Raw genomic sequence first — 27161 nt, 5'->3', positions numbered from 1 at the left:
AAAGTCAGGGCTGGGAATGTGGCTTAGTGGTACAGTGCTTTCCTAGCATGCATGAAGCACTAGATTCAACTCCTCAGCACCACATAAACAGAAAAAGCCAAAAGTGGCACTGTGGCTCAAGTGGTAGAGTGCTAGTCTTGAGCAAAAAGAACCTCAGGGACAGAGTCCAGGCCCTGAGTTCAAGCCCCAGGACTGACAAAAAAAAAGTTAGAAAGAACTAGGTACCAGTGACTCCTGCCAGTCCTTGTCACTCAGAAGACTGAGATCAGAAGGTAATGGTGTGAGGCTAGCATGAGTAGAGAAATCCAAGAGATACAATCACCAAAATAGCAAAAAGCAAGGCTGGAGGCATGGCTCAAATAGTAGAGCACCAGCCATGAGCAAGCAAGCCATGTGAATACAAGGCCCAGAGTACAAGCCACAGTACTGGCAAAGAAAAGAGAGAGATAGAGATAGAGATAGACACTCTAGACAGAGAGGCAGACAGACAGACAGACAGACAGACACACAGACACACAGAGAGAAAGAGAGAGAGAAAATATTCCATATCCTGTAATCATGGTTATTCAGGAGGCTGAGATCTGAGGATCACAGTTCCAAGCCAGCCCAGGCAGAAAAGTCCATGAGACTCTTATCTCCAATTACCCACCCAAAAGCCAGAAGTGGGGCTGTGGCACAAGTGGTAGAGTACAAGTGGAGTTGTAGCTCAAGTGATAGAGTACTACTCACCTTGAGCAAAAAAGCTCAGGGACAGTGTCCAGGCCCTGAGTTCAAGCCCCAGGACCAGCACAAAATAAACACACATATCACTCACTGGGCTCATAGAAGACACTCAATAAGTATGGCTCACCCACCTGTGTTCACCACTTCATACTTCCTCTCAGTAGCTTGCGTCTGACTCAAGAAGAGAACTATAAATTCCCTTTAGTATTTGCTGTTCCTTTGGGGGTTTGTTTATGGTTTCTTATTCATTGTCTTTCTGCCAATCTGGATGTTAACCTACACAGCTTACGTAGTACAGTGCTCAAGAGTGCAATGCTTCATTTCTGTCAAGGGAATGCTTTGATCTGAAGCCAAGGTCACGGTCAGATTCACACAGCAGATCTCCCAGTAGGTGTCCCTCATACTGCCATCTCCCAAGCTTGCTTCAAGCTTTGGTACCGTGAGTCCATGAGCCCAGCCACCTACTGAGCCTCCCCAGGAGGACAACTAGTCTTTGCCTTAAACATAGCATGTCTAAAATAAAGATAATAGAATTCCATTGTGCATATACCACGTTTTCTTGATCTATTCATCTACTCAGGGGCATCTGTGTTGGTTCCATATCTTAGCTATGGTGAATAATGCTGCAACGAACATAGTTGTGCTGGTAGCTTTAGTGTGGCCTTGTTTATGACAGTTTGGGCAAATGCCCAGGAATGGGATTTGATGCCCCTCCGTAGATGAATAGATCAAGAAAATGTGAGGGCTGGGGATATAGCCTAGTGGCAAGAGTGCCTGCCTCGGATACACGAGGCCCTAGGTTCGATTCCCCAGCACCACATATACAGAAAACGGCCAGAAGCGGCGCTGTGGCTCAAGTGGCAGAGTGCTAGCCTTGAGCGGGAAGAAGCCAGGGACAGTGCTCAGGCCCTGAGTCCAAGGCCCAGGACTGGCCAAAAAAAAAAAAAAGAAAATGTGAGATATATATATATATGTATCACATATATATCACATATATATATAAACACACACACACAATGGAATTCTATGCTTTTATCAGAAAGAATGACATTGCCCCATTTGTAAGGAAGCGGAAAGACCTAGAAAAAAAATCATATTAAGTGAAGCAAGCCAGACATAGGCTCCATGGTTTCCCTCATTTGTTATAATTAGTATATGTTTAGGATAGTCCTAGCAGAGGAGCACAATAGCTCAATAGGTATGTATATATGACCATGTAAAATTATATTAATCAAAACGAACTCCAAGATATAAAAACAAGAGGTATTTTTGCTTTGTTTTTTAATTTATTGAGTGATATTATTTCTTTTTTTTCCCCACTTTGTTTATCCCCTGTTGTCACTGTTTTTTTTTATTTTGGTACCCTGTGTCTTGTATATACATTTATCTGATTTGGGGAAAGGAAGGGGAATAACAAAATGGTGAGACAAAAAGGGTGAACCAATGCAACAGTGACAGGACACATTTTGTTGGGGGGGCAGGAAATGGGGGGAAAGAAAAGTGGGAGAAAACAAGGGAGGGGTAACAATGTTTGACAAGAAATGTACGCATGGGGCTGGGAATGTGGCTTAGTGGTAGAGTGCTTGCCTTGCATGCATGAAACCCTGAATTCGATTCCTCAACACCACATAAACAAAAAAAAAAAAGAAAGAAAATAAATGTGCTCATTACCTCACTTATGTAACTGTAACCCCTCTATATATCACTTTTACAATAAAATAAAATTTTAAAAATCAAGTTAAGTTTGGCTACCCTCTGACAGTAGATAGCATTAATACAGAACAGCCTCCATGACATCATGATGATTCTGAAGACAGAATTTAGCATGCTGCCATTTGGGTTAAAAATCATTTATAACTACCAGTATGGCTACATCTGCCTAGGGCTGGAATCAACAAGCTCTTTGGGTAAAGGGTTAGAGATCAGATATTTTTGGTCCCAGAGCTATAACATCTGTCGCAACTTCTCAGCTAGGAGCCAGACACAGAAGCAAAGAAGGTGATAGGAGCGACAAACCAACCAGTATGGTTGCTTTCAATAGAACTCTCATCCACACCAACACTCAAACTGCATCTCTTCTATGTCTCACAAAAATGTATTCTTCTTTTGATTTTTTTCCCACCTATTTAAAATATAAACACCTTTTTTCCAACTTGAATATTAAAGAAAATTAGGTTGGTGAGCTAGATTGGACCCATGAAGTTACAGCGTAGCTGACCCCTGGCTTTCAGCATCTCATGATAGACACAGTGGGTGCTGGAGACAGAAGACCAGAGTAGATGAGAAGCAGGCAGGAGGAAGGGCTTTCTGGAGAGATGAGACCTAAGCAGGTCAAAGGCAATAGTCAGTGGGCCAACGGTCAGCCTCTGCCTCCATTCTCTCGCTTCCATCAGGTCAATAGCTAGTCTCCGAGCCAAGTGGGCCAAACAGGCTTACAACTGTGAGGTCAGCTCTGATTGCTTCCCTTTTATATCCTAATAGTAGTCATGTGCAAAGCGCACTGGCCTGCTGCATGAAAGCGCCTAAGCCCACTGCCCTGCACTTAGCACTCGGCAGTCCTTCGCTTACGGCCTCCTCCCCTCAGTCTCAACCTCTGGCAACACCAATTTCCAAGACAGACTGAAGCCTTGTAAGGACTGGACTTAGTGTAGCCTGTTCACGGCTACTCTAGGGGGAACGCAGTACAAGTAGCTTTACTGCAATCTCTCATGCTAGAGATCTATCTAGAACACAAAATGGTTCTGAGACTTGTGCAAGACACACAAAAGGCTCAGGGGCCTTTGGGAAAGATCAAGCAGAGGGCATCTCCAGAGAGATAAAAGACGTTAGTCAAGGACCCAAGGAAGCAGGAAGCCCAGGGGAAATTTTTCCTAACTCCATTCTCTGGTGCTGTAGCCCACAGGTAGAGCAGCTCTTGCTGGGAGCAAGAGGAGGAATGGCAGCAGAAGCTGTCCATCCCAGAATGGCAGCCTCCCACTTCCAGGAGAGACTCCAGCACTCCACAGTCTGCTTTCCCACCCAAGGCAGGAAAAACCCTCTGCCCAAACTATGAAAGACCACCATCCACACCAGCTAGGACTCCTGCAGGGACAGCAGCCTCACTACTTTGGAAAGTAGCCTAGCTCATTATTAGAACTCACAGTCAGAAAGCTTTTCTACCTCTACCCATCGATTCCAGTCCTGAAACTAAACAGAGCAAACCTTCCTGAGTGTGTAACAAAAAACTAATGAAAACTGCCAAATGTAATAAATTTTCAAATATGTCTTCCAAGATGTTCAAAGGGGTTTTAAAGACACAAAACCATGGGGAACTGAAAATGCCTTTGCTCAAAAATGCTTATTAAATAAAATCGAAATATAATTTCTTTCCTGCTTCCAAACATGAAAGTACTCAGGTTACCCCGGTAAAGGGACTCGTTTTCTTTCTTTATTGGAAGAAACCTCCTAACCACCATGGCCATGTGGGTCCTAAAATCCTTACACTTAGAAAACGCATCCTGAAGCTGAGCGCTGGTGGCTCACGCCTATAATCCTTGCTACTCAGAAGGCCGGGATCCGGGAATCAATAACCAAAGCCAGCCCAGGCAGGAGAGCCTGTGAGACTCTCATCTCCAATTAACAACCAAAGCACCAGAAATGGAGGTGTGGCTCCAGTGGTAGACTGGCAACCCTGAGAGAAAAAGCCAAGTGAGAGCTTAAGGTACTGAGTTCAAGCCCAGGTAGAGGGAGGGAGGGAAGGAGGGAGGGTCGGAGGGAGGGAGGGAAGGGAAGGGAAGGAGGGAACGAATTCTGAGATCAAAAGTGACTCTCTGGTGACAGTGTTTCCTCGGTTAACCACCTAGCTTCTTACAACACTAGGCATTAAGATGGCGCCACATGGCCTGACATGTGACTGACTGACTGATGGATGGATTGCAGTGCTGGGGATGGAACCCTGGAATTTGCTCATCCTGGTTAAGGCACTTCATATGCTGTCTCATGCAAGACTCAGGGCAACTGGGATGAGAGTTGTTCCATTTTGCAGCCCAGAGAACTCTTGACTAGTGGACTTTGCCAGCTTGCTCAAAGACACACGGTAGTGGAGTGGCAAAACCCAAACTCAAAGCTTCCAAGTTCAGTCTTCACCACAGCCCAGCGCCTCCATGACAGCTGACAATCCACACGTTCCTTATGCCATCCAGAGGAACAGCACCCAACCACCCTACCATCACCACAGTTCACTCTCGGGAGGCACTCACGCCTTCCTGGGATGGAGCAAACAAGCCTAGGATGTGGGATCCCAGAAAAACCCAGGAGCAGAGTTGCCTCTCTCTGGCTTCAACATGGTGCCCAGCCGTGCGCCTTCCCTACAGCCTGCGTTTGCAAGGCTCACCCTGGGCCTGTGGCATTCAGGAGCCTGGCATTGTTTGGACAGCACGAGCACATCTCCCTAGATCCTGGTGCCTCTTCGAGGCAGCTCTGCTTTTGCTAAGTATTTGGCTACTCCCTTCAGGGAAAGGACGGGGAGGCAGGATGCCCCCAGCCCTAGAGAGATGGACTGCAGAGGGCAGGGATGACACGGAAGAATGGCAAATGGAAGTGCAGCCACCACACCACACCCCCGCCCATCGGCAGCAGAAAATTACCAACCGGCATGAACTCCCAAGCAGTGTACCTTCTGAGAAGTTCTGCAACATTAGCTGCAGGGCCCTCAGCCCAGCTTCAAAGCATAGCTTCAAATCTCAGGCTCTTTCCTGTCCGTCCAGTTGCGATTCACAATCTCGGACAGACTTCCCACCTGGCTCTCCTTCCAAGCAAACTTCTTGCTGGGTATGCTGCCGCCTCCTGAAGCCCCACCCCTGCTCCCTGCGTGACCACCTCCCACAAGCAAATTGCTCGTCATCACTTGGCTCGGGGAGCCCTGGACACAGGCGATGACCTCTCTGGTTTTTTTCTTCCTTTCCATCCTTCCCGTGTGTGTGTGTGTGTGTGTGTGTGTGTGTGTGTGTGTGTGTGTGTGTGTGTGTGTGTGTGTCTTGGACCCAGGGCCTAGGCACTGTCCCTAAGCCTTTTCTGCTCAAAGCTCTACCACTTGAGCCACAGATGTACTGTAGTTCTGACTTTTTTTTTTTTTTTGGCCAGTCCTGGGGCTTGCACTCAGGGCCTGAGCACTGTCCCTGGCTTCTTTTTGCTCAAGGCTAGCACTCTGCCACTTGAGCCACAGCGCCACTTCCAGCTTTTTCTGTTTATGTGGTGCTGAGGAATTGAACCCAGGGCTTCATGCATGTTAGGCAAGCACTCTACCACTCAGCCACCTTCCCTGTCCCCAACTTCTTTTTTTAAATTTAATTTATTTATTAATGGAACACAATTTTTTTTTGACAAGGTATTGTCCCCAACTTTTTTTGTAGGTAACTGAGATAAGAGTCACACAGACTTCCCTGCTTAGGCTGGCTTCAAACTGTGATCCTCAGATCTTAACCTCATGATTAACTAAGATTACAAGCATGAGGCACCAGTGCTGGGCTACCTCCCCACATTTCAGGAGGGCAAATCTAAGCCAAGAGCTGGATGGAGCTCACATAGGAAGTTAATACTGGAGGCAGGAATAGGCCCTGAGCCTCCTGCTTCTCCTCCTGGTCCTTGGGAGAAAATGCCCAGCCTCCTAAATGGTCTGTAGCTTGTACTAGCCCAACGAAACCCCTGGATGGATGGGCTCCCTCCCCATGGCTGGCCTGGAGACCGCTACCCTTTTATGTCATATCCCTGGGAAACGTGGTCGTTAGCAGAGAGCACCACGCAGGTGCCTAATTAAAGAAATGCAGCAGCCTGCTCGAGCCACCCCGCTGAGCATCCACCCTGGAGTCCTCTTACAGGCAACTCCCTCCCTGAGCTTCCTGGAAAGGTCCTGATTGTTTGTTGCCCATAGCTGAGAGTCGTCCACGCTACCCTCCCAAGCATCATCGGCTGGCACTGACAACGCAGCCCGCATGCCCCCGGGGCGCTATTCCCACAGAGCACATGGAGGGCAGGGGCGTGCACTACCACAGCCCCGGGGATGGCAAGTGCAGGTTGCCAGAGTGGGTGGGGGCTCTTACCTGGCCCCTCTTGCTGCCGTGGCATGTTGAGCTCGAGTGGAGGAAGCAAGCGAGGTGCCCTGAAGCAGGTGACAGGATGGCAGGGGTGAAGCTGCGCGGTGGGAGGGGCGCTCCACACTCCCCCCCGCCCTGGGCCCCGGAGGCCTCTGTGGACACTGCAGCTCACCTGTTCCTGGTTCAGCCCCACATGGGCTGTTCCACTGGCCCTGGGAGCCTAGGGGTGGAGAAATCCCTGCTCAGGAGGAGCTTGCTTTTTCAGGGACCAAAGGCTCCACAGTTCCTCCAATACTACTACAAAAAACAAAGGAGGGAGGTAGGCCAAGAGCAACGACAGAGGAGGACCTGGAAGCGCGAGACCAACTCAAATGGGGCACCACCCCCACCCCCAGCAAGGGAAGAGTTTAAGTCTGCACCCCGGAGAAGCAGACAGACACCTGCTGCCCAGGAGCTGCTGGGAGAGCCTACTCTCAGGAGTCAGGCGGGACCCAACCAAGTCTGAGATGACACAGTGAGCCCCCTTTTTAACCTTGGCCCTTGTGTCCCCTGAATCTTGTCTTGTCTTTCTTCCCTGGGCCAGATCTCCTGGCTCACAGGCCTGCACCCTCCCCATGGCGCAAGCAGTGTTGATGCCGCGATCTTTCCACAGGACAGCACCCACGCTAGAACTGGGGCATAGGAGAACAGCACCTCAGGGACAGGTCCAGCGCTTCTGATTCCACAGGGGCTCCAGTTACCCCAAACCTACACCCCTTGAGGGATCAGTGCAGACTGTGCCTTCATGTGCCCCAGACCTCTGCCAGCTTGGCCCCAAACACTGGCACACACCCTGCTTCACTATGATATGTGGGTTCTTTCTGGCAGAAATGGGAACCTGCATTTTCTTTCCAATCACGGGACCCTGTCCAGCTGTTTTCCAACTCCTGTGAGACAAACTGGACTTCATTTAAAGGCAACAGGAAAGATTTAGGTTAGACACCAGGAAATATTTTGAAATATGTAATAGTGTCCTTGAATTTTAAAAATAAAGTTGTTTTCCCTTTTGTAGTGCATGGTTTAACGCCCATTTCATTTTACTCTCATTAATCCATTCATTTACTTAATATGCTGGTACTAGAGCTGGAACTCGGGCCTTGTGCTCTTGCTTAGCCCTTTTGCTCAATGCTGGTACTCTACCACTTGGGCCACACCTCTACTTCCAGCTTTTCGCTAGTTACTTGGGGTTAAGAGTCTCTTGGATGGCTCTGAACTGCAATCTTCCCGAGTAGCCTTCTGAGCAGCTAGGAGTACAGGCATGCGCCATGCCGCCCAGCCTCAATATTCCTTGCTTTGCTCAGGAACTCTCAGTGGTCACCCCTTGTCGGCCTGCCTAACACTTTCGCTTGGCATCTCAGACCCAGTATGCCCTTCCTCATTCCGTATACTATATTTTGTTTTTATTTTTTGATGCAAGATCTTGCTATAACCCAGTTTAGTCTCAAACACTATGTAGCCTAGGCTGGCCTGGAACTCATTCATGATCCTCTTGCCTCAGCCTTGTGCATGCTGGGATTACAGGCATATACCACCATGCCCAGTTGCCCATTCATCTTCCAAATGTCATTTTCCCCCCAGCACCTGGGCATCCCTGCCTCGGACCATGCCAACTGCTCCACTTCTCTCTCCCACAGTGCGGTCCACTCCTCACCAACCACGGAAGCAAGGCATCCTTTAAGGTGGCAGATCCCAGCCAAATTGATTGTCTTCCAACCTGAGCCACATCTCCAGAAAAGATTTTCTGACTCCACCCCAGATGCTGTTGGATCCAAATCTCCCTAGTTAGGTCGTGATTTCAAGGCTGAGCTCAAATGCCACTTCTTCCAGGAAGCCTCTCCATAACTCCCAGCCCCACAAAACCCAGACCTGGAGAAATAACCCCAAGCCTTCCTTCTGTGGACAGACCTTGAGCAGCTCCAGGGAGGAAGGCCCGGCCCGGATGGGCACAGATGGGAGGAGTTATGGAAACCATCCTCCCACCTCCCAGCAGAGACAGCCAGATGAGACCAAAGAACTGGGACTCCAGAGATTTGGAGGCGGGGCACTGCAGTGCAGGGACGGGGGGGGGGGGGGGGGAGGAGGGACAGAGCATTCCAGAAAGAGACCACGGTGAAGGGGTGGGAGAAAGCTGCCATGTTGGAATGATGCTGGTAATAAAGGACCCTGCCCCCCCCCCATTCCGTGACGTGAATTGATGGAAACGCTCCATGTTTACAGCCTGCTTTCTTCTCCTCATTACAGGAAGCTGGAAGGGACTTTGGGGAGGTCAGACTGTGGGGGTCTCGGGATTTATGTAAAATGATCTTTGAGGGCTCACTCTCCATGGGAGGAAGCTCTGAAAAACATTTTCCTAACTTTTCATAGCATGAAAAGAGACATCTGGCCCAGGGAGCGAGGAGAGGGCCCTGCTTGCTAAGCGGCTGGCTTTCATGATACAATATAAAAGGTGGGTGTCAGCGCTTCCAGAGCCCGCAAGAACCCCACACTGAGGAGACAGCTGTGTGACAGACAGCGGCAGGCTGCTGAAAACAGCGACATGGGAGAAATGCTCTGGAGCCAGGCTGGGGTGACGGGCCTCCCCATGCAGCCCCTATCCCTGCTGCTAGCCCCAGATGCATGGGGAAGGGTTCCCTTACCACAGCCCAGCGCTGGCTGACCCTCCAGAGCTAAGCTTGTCTTTCCTCCTAAGTCCAGAAGGGGGTGCCACTTAGCTAACTCATACCAGAGACATGGAAGACCCTTCTAAAAGGTCATAATTTTAGGCTGGTACACACCTATAACCAGCTATTCAGGAAGTAGAGGCTGGAGGACTATAGTTCAAGAACCACCGAAAGTTAATGGAACCTCATCTCAACAAGCCAGGCACGGTGGAGCACCTCTGTGGTCATCTACCAAGAGGCGCAGGTAGAAGTTCAAGACCCTATTTGAAAAACATAACGAAAGGACAAGGGCTGGAGGTATGCCTCAAGTGGTAGAACACTTGCACAAGGCCCAAGTTTAAACCCCAGTATGGCCAAAACAATCCATCCATCAATCAATAAACAATCAGTTTCTTTTGGTTTCCACCCTTGCTAGCCTGTTGGTTGCTGGTTTAGCCTTGATATAGACACCTGGAATTTAGACCTGTTTCCCACTGGAGAGGTTATCCAACTTGCCAATTTCAACCCATTTCCCACTGGGAAAGTCTAAGGCAGTGTTAGACCAGCCATGATGTGAAAGCAGTGCGAGTCAAGTTCTGGGTGCTCGAGCCTGTAGTCCTAGCTCCGCAGGAGACTCAGATCTGAGGATCTCAGTATGAAGCCAGCCCAGGAATGAAAGTCCATCTATCTCCAATTAACCTTCAAAACTCCTGAAGTGGTACATGTGGCTCAAGTGGCAGAACACAGCCTTGAGTGAAAAAGCCAAGTGAGAGCTTGAGGCCCTGAGTTCAAGGCCCAATACTGGCAGGATAAAGAAAGCAGGGCAAAGTGGAAGGAAGCCATAACTCAGTGCACTGCAATATCCCAGGGTAGGAATTATTCTACTGTACTTCTAGAGGTTTCTAGAAGACAGAAAACAGAAGTTCCATCTACAGCTGAAGCAGAAAGACGCCAAGGCTGACTGCAGTCGGCGAGTCCGGTGGCCTCCTAAACACCTCCCTGGTCAACATGGAACCCTGTCATCAACCACAGATCTGCAGCCAGCAGAACCAGAATGAGGAGCCTGCTCAAGGCCTCCAACACCTCCGCACCTCCTTCCTTCAATCTCTCTTTAGATTTAAAAAGGTTGATCTAATTGCAAACCCTAGTGCAGTTGATACAATTCCAAGGGTTTGATAAGCAGCCCTGGAGCTGCCCTGCAGTGATCACCGGTTCTCGGCTCCAGGAAGGTGCTCAGGCTGGGCAGAAAAGACCCAACCAGGAGCAAACACCTGGCCTGGCTGCAGCCCCCTCAGGGAGGAGCTCAGGTCTGGGCATGCACTTTAGAATCACCCATCTCAGAGCCCCCACCATCCCCAGTAATCTCTGCTGAAAACCAGCTTTCCTGAAGCCTAGCTTAGAGCCTGTCCACCAGCCTGAAGGACCAGTGGCTGGACAGCATGGGAAGATCACTGAGCTTTTCAGATCCACTCCTTTCATGTACACACAAGCCAAGGGGGAAGAAACACCATCCAGGTTTCACAAGTAAGGAAAGAGAAGCACAGATAGGTTCAGTTACTGCACAGGTAAAAGGAAGCAGAGCCAGGATTTGAACCCAGCCTCCACATGTGGACCTGCAATCATGGTACAAAGCACCTGCTTGCTTTGCTGCACACTGCCCCCACAGAAAAGTGAAAACCTGGTGGCCTTGTTTGTGACAGAGGTGGCTTCGTATGCCAAGCAATGTTATTTTCTAATGGTTGCAATTCAGGAAACACCCCCAGGGGCCCATCAGAGCCCCGACCCCAGCCTGCCCAGAGTTCTACCGCACTAGTTGGTTGTTGGCACTCATAACCATGGAATGCATGAATGAATATTCCATAAGACCAGGCAATATCAACTAGAAGATGGATATACATTCCTCCTGCCTCCTTTGTTCTTAAAGCTGCAGTTTCTTTTAGTTTTATCGCATTCGATGGTCCAGAGATGTGAGGGGAACTAGATTCACCCATGTTATAGCCCAGGGGGGCTGGGGACTAACTGGTAGAGGCCACTGAGGGTGAATGAACTGCACTCAAAGATGAGGAGGAGGTTTCAAGACGATGGGAAGCGAGAAGTCGGTCACCTCCCTGTCATGGTTCCTGGAGGCCCCTGGCTCTCCCAGTCCTCCCCTGCATCCTGGAGGCCCCTGGCTCTCCTGGTCCTCCCTTGCATCCACTGCTCAGTCCTCCAGCACCAGGCACTCAGCTCATCCCTGGAGCCAGTTCTGATGGGGAGGGAGGAGAGGGAGAGGGTTATCCGCTCTCCTCTGCCCCAGAGCCGATGAAGGTCTTTTTATCCTGTTTGCTGCAGAAAACCTAGTGTTCCATCCTGTTGGCTTAATGGACCATTTCCTGAAATCCCCAAGAGAGTGCTAGTAGCTCCTATTACTAGGCAAAGCCATCACTAGTGTTTATATCCTCTCATTCTTGATCTAGCCTCAAACTTTTTTTTTTTAATGCCAGTACTGGAGCTTGAACTCAGGGCCTGGGCAAGATCCCTTGGCATTTTTCCTCAAGGCTGGTGCTCTATCAAAGCTCCATTTCTGTTTCTTTGAAAACTGGTTAATTGGAGATAAAAGAAACTCACGGATTTTCCTGCCTGGGCTGGCTTTGACTTTCTTTCCCCTGCTAGCTTCAAACCTGATTCTCAGATCTCAGCCTCCTGAGTAGCTAGCATTACAAGGGTGAGCCACCAGCACCCACCCATTTTTTTTAAACCAAGGAGGAAACAGATGGAGTGAATTTAAGGGACTTAACTCATCGTCCCACTGTGTGATAAAATAGACGAGTGGTAGCAACAAGGCCTGGCTCTGATGTGCTGCCCCTACAAATCCCATGCCCTTCCAGGAGGGAGCAGCTCCTCTCCTCCCTCCTCTCCTGTGTCATTCTCAGCAGCCTCTGCCGCACTGCTGTGTATCTGTGTTTCCCAAGAGCACCCTGAGCCTTCCAGGGCAGTGGCCAGGTCTCCTTCCTACATTCCTCATGTCCAGCACATGAGGGTTTGTTTCTCAATAAATGTGCAGGGGAGGAGGGAGGTTTAAAGAGGGAAGAGAGGAGGAAGGGACAGGAAGCAGGGATGCAGAGGGAGGGAGAAGGCAAGAGGGAGGGAGTAGGGGGGAGTAGGAAGTAATGGTCACCTCAAAGCCATGATGCTGGACAGAGCACATGACCCTCTGCCAGTCTACATGGGACACACAGAGGCAGGCTGCCCCCTGAGCCTGAAAATAAACACTATTTATACTGGACTCCCACCTACCAGGGGCCAGACAGTTCATGAGAGAAGGGGGACGCCAGACATTGCTGTCCCCTCCCAGCTTTCCCACGCTCTTCTGGCCTCAGGCCTTGGTGCTCCTGCCCGTCCTGCCTCTGTTGATAGGGTGGGCTCAGGACAAGGGCGGCCTGGGGCAGCTTCTCCTCAAAAGGGCATGCTTTGGGGTGCTGCTGAGGGAGGAGCCTGTGCCGGCAGGGCGCAGAAGGAGCCAGGCTCATCACCTGAGACACCACAGATCTAAGCTGAGCCTCTAGAGGAGGCAGGAGGGCACCGATGGAGGGCTCCAGCAGTCTCCACAGTGGGTCAGAGGAAAGCTCCGAGGAACTAGAAACAGAACTTCATAGCTTGGCTCCTCTCCAGAGCATCCTGGGGCTGAGGAGACAGAGAGGGAAGCCTGCTGACAGCCCCATGGCTTGGATCCCACCCCCTTTTCTAGCAAGTGTCAGATCCCACTTTCCTTTACAGGGGCCACTGTGCAGTTGCTGCTTACAGCATCTGTGGGGACTTTTGTGTGCACGCACAGCCCCAGGACTGGGCACATGTGGGGCCCTAGAAACATGGGGAGAAATAGAGGGGCAGAGAGGGGTCCCTGGCCTTCCTTTAAATCCAGAATAGTAGCACTGCCCTCTTCTAATCCTGTCTGACCTCTTTTGAAAACAAATCCTCAAGCCAAGTCTGGCACATGCCAGGCATCCAGGTACCTGGAAACGAAGAAGGAAGCGATTCCAGGGGATCTTGTGGCTTCTCCTTTGTGCCAAGGAGCTGGGAGGGGGGTGCCCTCAATCACACTGGGCTCTTTAATGGGCACGGTTGTTGTTGCAAGCCAGAATGTGGGACAGTGTTAGCCAGGAGCCATGACCTCCCACAAGGACAGCAGGAGTCCGGCAACGCAGACAGGACAGTCTAGTACATGAAGCACTTCATGGAAGATGGAAGCCCTGAACTCCCACTCCTACAGAACATGTGCACTGTGCCCTTAGGCAGGCCACAGGCCTCTTTGATCCTCAGGTGGCGGGCTCAGCCTCCAGGACAGAGGCTAGAAGAGAGGACCTGAGCTGATTATGCCTGATGCCTGTTTATGAACCTGGGAGGATCTGGGCACTGGTCGTTCATGCCTGTAACACTAGCTACTCGGGAGGCTGAAATCTAAGGATTGTGGTTTTAAGTCAGTCCAGGCAGTAAAGCCCCTGAGACTCTTATCTCCAATAAACTGCCAAAAAGCTACAAATGGAGCTGTGGCTCAAGTGGCCGTGTCTCTGGCCCCTCCTCCTCTTGCTCCTACCTCCGAGCCCGCTCCTGCACACACATCCAAGCTCCGCAGTGCTCAGGATGGCACACGTGCCCTCACGTCCTGTGCCCACACAACTCGTGCAGCGTGGCTTCGCAACTCCAAGTTTGCCTTAAATCTAAACTTTTCACCCTACATCTAAACCATTTCTTCTAGAAATCCCTCCCAGACTCACGGTGCCCAAACCGGAGCTTGCCTTTGCATTGCATTTCCCTGGACCTCAGTCCCCTCCTACAGTCACACTGTCCAGTTCCAGCCACTTAGAGGACACACCTTTTTCACTTGACAAGCATTATTACTAAAGGCCTGCCCTATGGGCCAGGCATTGCTGTGCATCTACTCTGTGCTAAGCACTGAGCGGGGCTCTCTCCCGAGGACCGTATCTCCTCTTTGCTCTGCCCTGGAACTTGACATTTACATGGGATTTTTACTTCTGTGTCTCTGTGTGGGCCGGTCCCTCCTGGGGCTTGAACTCAGGGCCTGGACACTGTCCATGAGCTTCATTTACTCAAGGCTAGCACTCGACCACTTGAACCACAGCTCTACTTCCAGTGTTTTTTGGCAGATTATTGGAGATAGGAGTCTCACAGAACTGTCCAGGCTGGCTTCAAACCCCGTCCTCAGATCTCAGCCTCCTGAATGGCTGGTTAGCAGTCAGGTCACCCCCAGGAGTCAGGTCCTCCCTCCTAGGGTCACATAGATCTGGACCCCAGAAATCTGGATGGGCCCAAAGCAACAGCCCACTTTACTCTGTTCTCTCCACTGACATGGAGGAAGGAAGCAAGCTGGTGTGAAAGTAGGGGTGAGCACAATGCCCTTTATTCACCCAGTACATGATTGGCTTGCTGCCTATTCATCAAAATGGAAGAACTTACTAGAGAGACAAATGGCACAGGGAGTAGGCTATCTCATTATAACAGCTCTTTACTGAGTTCATGTTTGAGTCAGGTAATTTAAAAACAACTCACTTCCTAACCACCTGGAAGATGCAGTTGTCTGGCTCCAAAGAGGAAAGGACTAAGCAGTTCAAACAGATAAGAGCAGCAGAACGAGACCGGGCCGGGCCCATGGCTCCAAGGCCGTGCTCTCACCCGGGCAGCCAAGTACAGTTCATGTTGCTGCCACCCAGACAGACTCCAGTGACAGATGCTGACAGTGTCCTGGTGCCCCGTGGAGGGAGGCCTGCCCCCTCCCTCCCCTCCCCTGCCCCTCCCCCCCCCCGGCCCTGGGGCTCTGCATCAGTCACCCTTGGCTGGGATGAATGGAATCAGAACCACAGCCCACGGGGATGGGTTACGAGCCTCCCTGGGCCCAGCTCCTGAGGACTGTGCTACCTGAATCACAGACTGTGATCGCCAGCCATGCCTTGGGGGAGGGGGTCCAGGAGAGGAAAGGAGAGGAGAGGAAAGAGGAAAGGGGAAAGGGGAAGGGAAAGGGAAAAGGAAGGGGAAAGAAGTGAAGGGAAAGGAATGGAGAAGAGAGGAAGAGGGAGGGAAGGGCTAAACACAATAGGAAACTCCAGATCTGGCTACCTTTTTGGTCCCTATCAGAGAGCCCACTGATGCTGAGACAAGAACATCTTCATCCTTAGTAAGACAAGGAATAAGCCAAACAAACAGAACTTAGAAATAATCTCTGAGGTTGATTCCTCTAATGAAACATTAACTGGAGGGGATGATTCTGAAGAAATGATCTGGAGAGGACAGAACATCCCAGAAATCATAAAAGCTTAAGGTTTGGTGTCTAAAGGTACTGAACTGGAAGTCAGTTTTTTTTTGTCGATGTTTTGATTTGCTTTTGAGTCAGGGTATTGCCATGCAGCCTACACTAGCCTAGAACTCAAGATCCTCTGGCCTATCTGGAGTTCTGGGATTACAGGATGGTCCCCACACACACACACACCTGGCTAGAAGCTGATTCTGAGCCAAGTGTTTTTTACATGACCTGAGGCCAAGAGTTTGCTAAACTCTCTATAGACTTCAGTTTTTCCGTTTACTAGAAACATTCCTATGTCCCTGTACAAATCTTCATCCTTTAGTACAATGGGTATTAGAGGAAAGGAGACTGAGAAAAGGTGACTCTTAGACTTATTTGGAAGAAAGGAGATTCAGCCATGTCAAGTTTGATCAGTGTGCCCAGTAGCAGACAGGCTTCAGTCACCCCAACAGCGGTAGAGAGATGCAACCATATTGACTGTCATAGAGCACCTGAAAGATGGAAGAAGACAAGCCCACTTGCTGGGTGATAGCCCTGCCCAGCTATGTGTGAGTTCAGATCTCTGAGGCCAGCCTGCAGAAGACAAATGCAGGGGGAAATAGTCTCAATGTAAGCAGCCCAAAAATGCAAACCGGGAATAACAAGTTGGCAGAGAGAACATCCCTAGCAAAGGAGTGGCCAACTAGCTCCAATTTCCAGGGACTTGGGAGTTTTTCCTGAACTTAAGACTTTCCTAAAGTCCTAAGCAAACAGATACAATCAGTCATTCTGTTAAAGGACTCACTATAGTTTGCCCGAGAGCCAGTAGACACCACTAAAATCTCCAAACTCAGAAATCAAGAGGTCTCTCCCAAAGCCATGTCACAGTAGCTCACAACCACAATCCTAGCTATCTAGTCGGCTGAGATCTGAGGATCAAGGTTCAAAGCCAGCCTGGGCAGAAATGTTCCTAAGATTCTTTGTTTCCAATTAACTACCCAAAAAACTGTAAGGGGAGCTGTAGCTCAGGTGGTAGAATGCCAAAAGCTAAGGGACAGCACCCAGACTCTGAGTATGAGCTCCAGTACTAGCAAAAATAACAACAACCACCTCTGTCCCAGGGTAGGGAGACCAAGCGTCAGCTGCTTGTCCTTGGGAGCTTTTGGCATATACTGCCTGTGTGCAAGTCCCCATCTGACTGGTTGAATGGTTTGCATCTATCTGGAGGACAAAAACCTTTAGAACTACTGAAGGTGCTGGGACTCTGGCCCTAGTGATTTGGAGTAGCCTGGGCACAAACTCAGGAGAAAGCCATGTTGCAGGACCGCTGTGGCTGTACCCAGGATTTCTCAAGTCTAGGAAAGACCTCCATGGCTGAGTGAACAGGGGCTGGAGGACAGGCAGGAGGAGAAGGACTAGCTGTCTCTAGGCAGCCAATGCCAGCATGGCTGGGCTGCGCGTGGACAATTTGCTCACACTGAGCCCCGCTCCTCGCCCTGTCCAGCTCCCTCCCCTGAGGAAGCCAGCACAGTCAGCCCGCCGTGCTTTCCCTGGCTTGAGTCCACTTAATTTTCTCCTAAGCTTCTTTGTGAGCAGGCTCTGGGCACTCGACGTGTCCAGTCCTGCTGCGGCCGACTTTCTCTGAGGCTGAGGGCAGCTCTGGTTCCATGCCCTCTTCTGCCAGCTGAAATCGAGCCTGGCTCCAACTGTGCCCTTGAGTTTGCACAACCAGAAGGCAGGAGTGGACACCCAGCTCCTCAGGAGGGACACAGCCTGGAAAGTCAGGAAAAGCAAAGTTTCTCCCTCCTGCCTCTGCCAACACAGACACACGTTTACCCCAAGAATGTTCCATCAGTGCCCCCGACGTGCGAAGCACTGGGAAAGATCAGAGGCCACCAGGCCCAGCTCCAGAATGCAAGGAAGGGCAGGAGACCCACAAGTCCACGGTGCTTCCCACTCTGTCCCACCCACCCGATGAGTGCCACGCGGACATAGAGGCAGGGGCGGAGGAGAAGCTGAAGCCTGTGATCAGGCTTTGCTTCCACATACAACATATTTCCAGCAAACAGAAGTGGCAGTCCCAGCCCTACGGCTCAAACTAGAGAATTTAAAAGGTCAGAAAAGAAATACAATGAAGGGACTGGGAATATGGCCTAGTGGCAAGAGTACTTGCCTTGTACACATGAAACCCTGGGTTTGATTCCTCAGCACCACATATACAGAAAATGACCAGAAGTGGCACTGTGGCTCAAGTGGTAGAGTGCTAGCCTTGAGCAGAAAGAAGCCAGGGACGGTGCTCAGGCCCTGAGTCCAAAGCCCAGGACTGGCAAAAGAAGAAGAAACAAAGAAAGACAATAAACGCTCCTCTTCTACCCTTTTGATTGGTCCATTCACTTATTCCATGAGGGCCCTGAGTGCTAACCTAGGTACTCAGGTGGAGGGGAACCCGATCACACCCCTCTTTGGTGCCCTCCTTCCCTGATAGGCCAAACAGGCCAAAGATCTACTGAGCATTCAAACCCTGGGACTCTGTGCTCAGGCTGGGAACCATCCAGCTAGAAACTGGCCCCGTACAGCAGCCTCTACAGTATGAAATGTGGACAAAGAAGCTTCTAGGGTTTCTGCTTCTCCCGTCCCTCCCTCTGCTCTCCTCTACCTGAGATGGAAAACCTGCCACCCTCGGCTCACATGCTTGAGTCACAAGGCTGAGCTCCTGAAAAAGGAGTGGCTGAGGGATGCTTCAGGCAGGAGCCCAGGGGAAAGGAAACCAGCGCTGCACCTCCCCGTGTGTACTCGCTGGAGGCCCCTGACGGCGTGCCCGGGCTGCTGCCCTTCCCTGTGGTGTGGGCTTCCTGTTTTCTGTTTGTTCTTTAATGTGCCAGTTATGGGGCTCGAAGTCAGGGCCTGGATGCTGCCCCTTGGCTTTTTCACTCAAAGGCTGGCTCTCTACCACTTGACCCACAGCTCCACTTCTGGCTTTTTGATGGTGAACTGGAGATAAGAGCCTCACAGATTTTCTTCCCCAGTTAGCTTCAAACATGACCCTCAGATCTCAGCCTCCTGAGTAGCTAGGATTACAAGAGTGGGCCTCCGGTGCCTGGGTGGACGTCCTCTGCTTATCCTTGGCTCCATTCCTCTCAGTCTCCCTCCTGCTGTCCACGAAAGAGGCCTTGCTTCTCTGTGGTCAGCACATGGAGAAGCACAGGGGCTGGACGGTGAAAGGAGCTTGGGGCTCACTTTGTGGACGCTTTTTTGGCCCGCAGTCTCTGGCTCGCTCAGGTCTGGCTGACTGGCCCCGAGTGGGTTTCTTTCTCTGTGCAGGCAGGCTATGGTGTCTAATTGTCTTGCCACAGATTTCCATCTCTGATCTGCATGGCCAGATGGGCAAGCAGCTGAGCCAGGCCCCAGGGGAGCACAAGCTCCCAGGGAGGAGCCAAGTCCACCTGGCTGTCTGGGCCCTGGGGCTGGGGAGAGGGGAGCCTCCTCAAGGGCAAGAAACAGCCCAGGCCTCTAAAAGGGAAAAATACAAGAGCGGGTCTGAGCCAAACTCTAGATCCTCCCCACGTCCTCCCTGGTGGCTCCCAATCCCAAGGAAGGGACCAAGCAGTCCCAGAGAGCCAGGTGGCGGCTTCCTTTCCCATTTAGGCATATCCTCTGACTTGGCATTTCCAAGAGCTGGTTCCCTGACTTTCCAAAACTACGGCTGCTTTCTATCACCCTGGTCAAGACGAAGAGTAATGAAACTGGCATCAAATAAACTGGTGTCAAATGCTGCTAGAACCTTCTTTTTCATTTTTCTTTTGGTCACTCAGGGCCTGGGCTCTTTTGCTCAAGGCTAGTGCTCTACCACAGTGCCACCTCTGGTTTTCTAGTGGTTAATTGGAGATAAGTGTCTCGTGGGCTTTTCCTGTCTAGGCTGGCTTTGAACTGAAATTTTCCGACCTCAGCCTCCTGTGTGGCTAGGATTACAGGCGTGAGCCACCAGTGCCTGGCTGCTGGAAAGTTCTTAGGGATGGAAACTAGAACTAGGAACATAGGTTCCTGTGTCCGTGACACAACCAATTTTCAGCTCTGCCACTGTTCTACCCTGGTGTAGGTCTGCAGACTCAAAGCTGGTCATCAGCTTGCTACCAGGAAACCCACAAAAGCAATAGGTAATACCCAGCCACCATACATCTCCTTGTTTGTGTTTTATAATTTATTTGCATGATAACCCTATAAAGGGAGGTAGAGAAACTGAGGCAAGGGGAAGTGTGATATCTTGCCCAAGGCCAGAAAAAAGTGGAGCCACCATCCACAGAAACAAACTGACCAGAAGCTTTGCCCACAGCCTCAATGCCGGGCTATGCTGGGAGTGGGGTGGGGGGGCGTGTAAACTAGTTACTATTATGCAGATATAGTTTTCATTAGGTCAGTGATAGCAGGAAGTACAGAGGGGTGGTAAGGGATAGTCATTTGTGTCTGGGTATTAATCTGATTAAATATGGGTAAACTGCATTTCAGAGCTTACTGGAAAAGTTCTGTGGGAAGCCTCAAGCTTTGACTCCATGAAATCATACAGAAGACTCCCAGGCTGTCACTTATGGGTCCCTTGCCTTTCCAAGCCAAAGAGAGGCCACAATGATGGGAGTGGGCCACCAGCGGCCATGGGTTCTCACCCTCCACAGCAACCACAGAGGAGGAGGCCTCTTTCCAAAGCGAGAGATCACTTACTGTGAAATCAAAGAAGCAACCCCTAATTAGAGAGTGTAATTAATAGGCAATTAGTCTGTAATGAATTAATGGATGTGGGCAGTGATCATCAAGGTTGCTGACAGGCTTGTTGTGACAGACAGACTTTGTGTGGTTCCTGATAGGTGGGGACATGGGGACAGGCCTCATCCCCCCCCACCTCAGAAATAAGTCAAAGGAGCCTGAATTTGATCATAGCCTAAATTTATCTCCATTCGCAGGAAATAGAGAGATAGGAGAACATGTTAAATAACACGTTGAAGATACAATCAGTCAATCTCAGAATGTGAAAAACTGAGAGGCCAGGTTCCTGTGGCTCATGTCTGTAATCCTCGCTACTCACAAGGCTAACATCTGAGGATGTTGATTCCAAGGCAGCCTGGGCAGGAAATGAGACTATCTCCAACAAAGTACAAAAGAAAAAGAAAAAGAAGGCAAGGGAGAGAGAAAGAAAAAGAAAGAGAAAAAGAGAAGGGAGGAGGCTGGGAATGTGGCTTAGTGGTGGCATGCTTGACTAGCATGCTTATGAAGCCCTGGGTTCGATTCCTCAGCACCACAAACACAGAAAAAGCTGGAAGTGGCGCTGTGGCTCAAGTGGTAGAGTGCTAGCCTTGAGCAAAAAGAAGCCAGGGACAGTGCTCAGGCCCTGAGTCCAAGCCCCAGGACTGGCAAAAAAAAAAAAAAAAAAAAAAAGGAAGAGAGAAGGGCGGAAAGGAAAGAGGAAAAGAGAGAAAGAAACAAAGAATGAATGAGTGAAAGAAAAGCCAGAAGGGCTGTGTGTGGCTCAAGTGGTAGCCTTGAGCAAAAGAAACTCAGAGACAGCACCAATAAATAATAAAATAAATAAATAAAATTTAAAACCCTGCAAGAGAAAACACCTGCAGATTAGGGATGACTTAAGAGCTATAATAACAATCACAAGGTATGGGCCTTATCTGGATCCAAACTAAAAAAAAAATGAGGGAGAGATTTCATAAAACAGAACAACCAGGGAAATAAAAATACTAATAGGATTTGATTACATGGAACTGTTAGTTTTATTTGGTGGTGATAATAATATGTTGATGTTTCTCTAAAAGATGAAATAATAAGCTAACTAGGATTTTCTTCAAAATAATTAGAGAATAGAAAAAACTGGGAATGAGACTAAAAATAAACTTGGACATGAGATCACTTCAAAATGATTGAAGCCTGGGCTGGGAATATGGCCTAGTGGTAAAGTGCTTGTCTCATATACATGAAGCCCTGGGTTCGATTCCTCAGCACCACATATATAGAAAAAGCTGGAAGTGGCGCTGTGGCTCAAGTGGTACAGTGCTAGCCTTGAGCAAAAAGAAGCCAGAGACAGTTGCTCAGGCCCTGAGTTCAAGCCCCAGGACTGGCAAAAAACAAAACAAAATGATTCAAGCCTGAACATATATGCTTGAAATTTTCTATGGAAAAAATGTTTTTAAAACATAAATGAGACCTCTGTGATTTTTACTGTGGTGATGGTGCAGTTGACTCCTGAGAGCAGGCTGAGCCACCAACCCTGGCCCTGGGGCTCACGCTCGGAAAAGCACAGGGCAAGAGGCCCTCGGCTGCTTCCCCTTCCGGGCAGAACCAGTGCCAGGGCTCACATCTCACTTTCTATCGCTCCATCCACTTGGGCTTTTGTAAAAGGTCCAGCCAGTGTTCCCTAAGAAAAAGTGGTCACACCAGTGACCACATCATCTTCAGAGCTGAAACCCAGCGCTCTTCCTCTCCTAGATCACCCTGGCTCTAAGAGGCAGCAGCTGCAGGTGGGGAGATTCAGCTTTGTCCCCGGGTCTGGAAACAAATGAGCATCTCAGCAAAACAGCACCTGCAGAAGCCAGAGCAGCCGCTCTGTGCCATCTCAGCCTCCATGAGGGGGCCAGTGTGGGACAAGGGAGGGGGGAGGAAGGAAGGCAGACAATGAGGGAAGGGGAAGGACAAAGCAACACAGGAGCCAAGCACCCAAGCCCATGCTCCAGCCCAGCACAACAGTCTGGCTGCAGCCTACCCCACCTTGGGCAAACAGTTGGCACTTCCCAGACTGTTCCTGCCCTCAATACTTCCTGGTGCTACTGAACACAGATCTTAAAGGGGAAGAAGGGAGAACATTCTGGAGCAAAGAGGACTGAGGGAGAAGGGGCCAGAGAAGTCTAAAGAAAAGTATGGGGGGGGGTATTCTAAAAGAATCCTTTGGAAAGGAGAAATGGGAAAGACATGCTTGACCCATTGCAGAGCTTAAATCTGCTGAGGAAATAATTGCAAAGAGAGAGGAACAATGAGAGAAATCAACAGCATGGAGTGAGAGACAGACAGAGGGGAGGACTGGAAGAGGTATCTGCAACATACAAAGGAAGTCAGCAGTCAGATTGGCTGGCTGTCCATCCAGCCCTCCAATGCCCCACATCTCCATTCCCAGCCCAATTTGCTGGGAGGGAGGCTCTCCTTACCAGCGCAGGAGGGGTGTGCAGGAACCAGGGCCCAGGAGCACCTCGTGTTCCAAATGATCCTTTTACCTCCTCCAAGCAGTGTGCAAGCTTCTGAGTAGAAAGAGGCAAGTGCCCCAACTCACCTGCCTCCTGATGGGCGGGGCCAGAAGAGGCTCCACCCCAGACTAAGTGGCCAAAGAAGCCTTCCTGGAGCTATGTAGCTGTAGGGTTTAACTTAGTATTCAACTTGGGTGCCTGTTCCATATTCATGCCCATGCCGGGCAGTCACGAGATGACCAAGGCACAGCTCCCCCCACCCCCACCCCCACCCCATTTACCTCTTACCCCTTCACTTTCACTGATCTTCAAGGACCACAGGGCCTGGGATCCCCTCTGACTTAGCCAGAGCAAGAAGGCAGTGCGAAAGTGAGCTAGCAAGGCAAGAGACCCCACAATGAATCTCAGCAGCAGTCCTGACTCTTGAAACTCAAATCCTGGTCCTGCCACTGGCTGCCTGGCCACGGGCAGACTACTGAATGCCTCAGCCTCAGTCACAAGGTTACTGTGACCCTTTCCCTGGGTCCCCACCTCCTCCAGAATGAAGGAAGCATGCTTAAAGGAAAAGCACCTGGCTTCCAGCAGCAAAGACGCTCCATAAATGTAAGGTGTCATTATCATAAATGCAAGTTCCTGCCCTGCCTAGAAAGGGGGAGGCAGGTTTCTGTCGGGCTCTGTGATCCCTCCACCAAACATGAATACAGCAAATGGCAAGCCAATCTGTGAATACCCAGGCATTCTGGGTCTCGAGCACCCTGCCCAGGAAAGCCAGAGACCCCCTGGCTTCATCAGGAGGGAAATGACAAATGGTCAGTGAGCAGAGTGAGGAAGAGGGGGGACAGAACAGAGACAGGGAAGAGTAGTTTGACCCTGAGGACCCTGGGTTTTGTACATCTGGATTAACTGGGTTTCTCTAACTCTTCAAGGTTTGGCCCAAAGGGGGTGTCAGGGAGGACCACACAGGCCACACCCTAACAGCTCCTTCTCCACTTCCCCAAGAAGGAAGCTGTGGGTGACAGGAACTTCCCTGTGGAATCAGCACTCAAACCCAGACTCCAAAAGTGCTCTGCCTCTCCAAAAACCATATTAAGACTAATCTCTGATGTTCACACAGCTCTTTATACGCATAGGCTATTTTTCATTGCAATAACCCAAAGGAGGAAGTCCCAGAATATGATTCTTCCTTCTCAGCTGGTATAAACAGGCAAGGCCTGGAGAGGATGGCAAAATATCTGGAACTACACATCCTTAGGAGAGAACCAAAGCTAGAATAGAAAACTGAGTGTTTCCGTGAAAGCCCTGCTCTCACAACCCTGAGCTGTCCATGGTCCAGCCTGCAAGGTAAACCTACAGCGCAGGGCTTTTCTCCCAGAGGAGCCTCCAGGGCCTGCTCCCCAGCTACTCTGAGGATGGCTCCCTCTGGGGGACACTCAGAGATATAGTCTATGTTCAGGGACCTGCAGCCCTGAGATCAAGCTCCAGGCCAAGTGTTCAAATCCCAACACCAGCCCCCCTCCCCCCCCGAAAAAGGAGTCCTTCTGGAGATGGAGCAGGCAGGAGGGAGACTGTACTTTTAGGACATTTTCACTTGAAGTGCACAGTTAACCCACTCTGCTCTTGGTCGGAACAACTGGGTAAAAGCAAGGGGAGGTTTGGGGACCACCCCCATAGCTCTCAGCTCCAGGACTAGCAGTGCTAGGGAAATGGCACTGGTGTGGCCAGCAGAAATAAAAAGTGATCCTAGCAGAAAGCATCTCTCCGGATGGTCGGTGCTTAGCCCTAGGGGACTGCGGGTTGTCGGGGCTGAGCAGGTGGTGGCGGGGCACCCCTGCACCTTTCCGTCATGCCCCACGGCTCTGCTCTGCCACTCCCCTGCCGCCTTCTCTCCACTACTTTAACAGCCAGCAAAAAATTCTGTTCAGTCACCTTCAAGGGGTACCTTTAAGGAGTTCTAGAACAAATGCCCCTACATATGGGGTGGCCCAATGGAAACTTCTCTTGTGTCAAGAGGGTCCTTCTAATGCCCTGCACCTAATGCCCCACCTCTTGCCCTCTGTCCCGTCCGTCACCATCTTCCTTTACTCTGAGATAGGTTCCAGCCGCTGAGTCCCTGAACCATGCATTGTCGCCATTACCACCCATCACCAGCCCATCTCCTCTGTCCATGAGGCCATCTTCAGAAGACAAATTAAATACAGCCTAGCACCTTGCTGGAGCCCTTTCCTCTCTGTCTCACTGCCCTGCAGATGATGGGAGCCTCCGCCTGTACGGTGGGGACACGTCCTTCAAAATCAGGTAATGCATAGGGTTCTGTTCTCCCCTCCGTGGCTTACTGGCACATGGGCTTGTGGGAAAAATCTCTGTGCACGCAGGAAAGGTGTTTCTGTTTTGAAGGTTTGTCAAACACCAGGCCTCTAGGTCAATGACCCCAAACACCTGACACAAGTCTCCTACTTAGAGAGCTGGACCAGTGTGCTGAACTGTCTGAGCTGTCTGAGCAGGCCCAGCAAGACTCCCACAGTGAAGTGAAGGGTTTGGCCCAAGAGCATAGCCACATCCTTGCCTTCAGGAGCCCGCAGCTCAGGCCAAGGACCAGCAGACCTGCATTGAGAAAAGGCAGCAACAGAAAGCTAGGACAGAGGAACCTTGAGAAATGTGCCTTCCTCCAGACTCAAGGATTTTTCATCCTGGACGTTTAGAAGGAGGAGTATAAGAAGAGTTTTTTAAAAGTACCTCTACCTCCTCCGTCTTTGGTGATGCTGGCCCCTGAGTGGCATAGATCATCAGCCAGGCTGGCAAGTTAGGGAAGGATGAGCTTGGGAGAGAGGGGACAAGAGACCAGACAAAACTAGTGGACATCTAAACTTGCTAGCTCCTGCTTCCTCAGGCAGTGTCTCCAGCCAGACCCAAAGGCATAGAGGAAAGGGTAGCAGGAAGCATTAGACATAGATTTGGGCTCCCTGTGGCCCTACCAAGGAAGCCCCTCCAATACCAGTCCCGGCTCTGCCCTCCCCAATTACAGCTCAGCCAATGAGAGAGAGACACACACACACAGTCACTTAGAATGGAGTTCCTGGGAGCTTCAGGACAGAAGATGGAAAATGAAAACAACTAAGCGGTGAAAAGAGCACTGGCATCTGCAAGGGTGGAAAGAAAAGCGAAATAATGATCTCTTGTTGGGATTAAGCTTTTGTGTCTGTGCCAGTCCTGGAGCTCAAACTCTAGGCCTGGGAGCTGTCCCTGAGAGCTTCTTTTTCCTCAAGGCTAGTGCTCTACCAGTTGAGCCACAGCTCCACTTCCAGCTTCAAGCCATTATCCTCAGATCTCATCTTCCTGAGTAGCTGGAATTACAGGCATGAGCCACCAGAGTCTGGCATCAGGATTGATTTTAAAGTAGCAAACAAACTGGACACTGGTGACTTACTATTATCCTAACTGCTCAGAAGACAGATCTGAGGAAGCCAGCCTTGGCAAAAAAAAGTCTGAGAGACAGTTATTTCCAATTAACCAGAAAAAAAATCCTGAGCCAGCAGCTGGGAATGTGGCTTAGTGGAAGAGTGCTTGCCTAGCATGCACGAAGCCCTGGGTTCGATTCCTCAGCACCACATAAACAGGAAAAGCTGAAAATGGTGCTGTGGCTCAAGAGGTAGAGTGCTAGCCTTGAGCAAAAAGAAGCCTGGGACAGTGCTCAGGCCCTGAGTTCAAGCCCCAGGACTGGCCAAAAAAAAAGCTGAGCTGGAGGCATGGCTCAGGAAGGAGAGTATCAGCTACACTGGGGTTGGAGAAGTAGTGGTGGAGAACTAAGCCAGAGTATAAAGACCTGAGATCAAGCCCCAGACACACGTAGGTAATTAACTCAGGAAGGGAAGGTAGACTCCCCAGGCTCAGTGCTCCATGGGAGGGCAGGATGTTACAGAGTGGCAGGTATCTGTGGTCTGCTCTGTGATTATAGAGAAGATGAGAAGTCTGTCCCTAGGCCTCCAGGGGACACAGATCCCCCCTCCACTCTATCCTGCCCACTCAAAGCTTCAGGGCTTGCACACACAGTTGAGAAGCGCATGCCAGAATAGTTACACTTATCAGTGAAAATCACACACACACAGGATATTAAGGAGAAAGGCCCATGGACGACATTGCTACCTATTATCACTGCAAGGGGGAAGCGCATATGCAAGAGCCCTGAGAA

At 50.3% G+C, this 27161-nt stretch overlaps 1 protein-coding gene and 1 long non-coding RNA gene across 2 annotated transcripts in view; one reads left to right on the top strand and one right to left on the bottom strand.

The window, feature by feature from the left end:
• Window positions 1-24451, top strand: part of LOC125359419 — a 56849-nt gene extending 32398 nt beyond the window's left edge. Inside the window, exon 3 of the long non-coding RNA XR_007212551.1 lies at window positions 22943-24451. This is a non-coding gene — a long non-coding RNA (uncharacterized LOC125359419). The remainder of the gene's footprint in view (window positions 1-22942) is intronic.
• Window positions 1-27161, bottom strand: part of Plekha6 (pleckstrin homology domain containing A6) — a 136837-nt gene that overhangs the window by 74316 nt on the left and 35360 nt on the right.

The sequence above is a fragment of the Perognathus longimembris genome, chromosome 11 (genome assembly GCF_023159225.1).
Source record: "Perognathus longimembris pacificus isolate PPM17 chromosome 11, ASM2315922v1, whole genome shotgun sequence".
NCBI classification, from domain to species: domain Eukaryota; kingdom Metazoa; phylum Chordata; class Mammalia; order Rodentia; family Heteromyidae; genus Perognathus; species Perognathus longimembris.
This window is presented reverse-complemented; position numbering and strand designations above follow the sequence as displayed.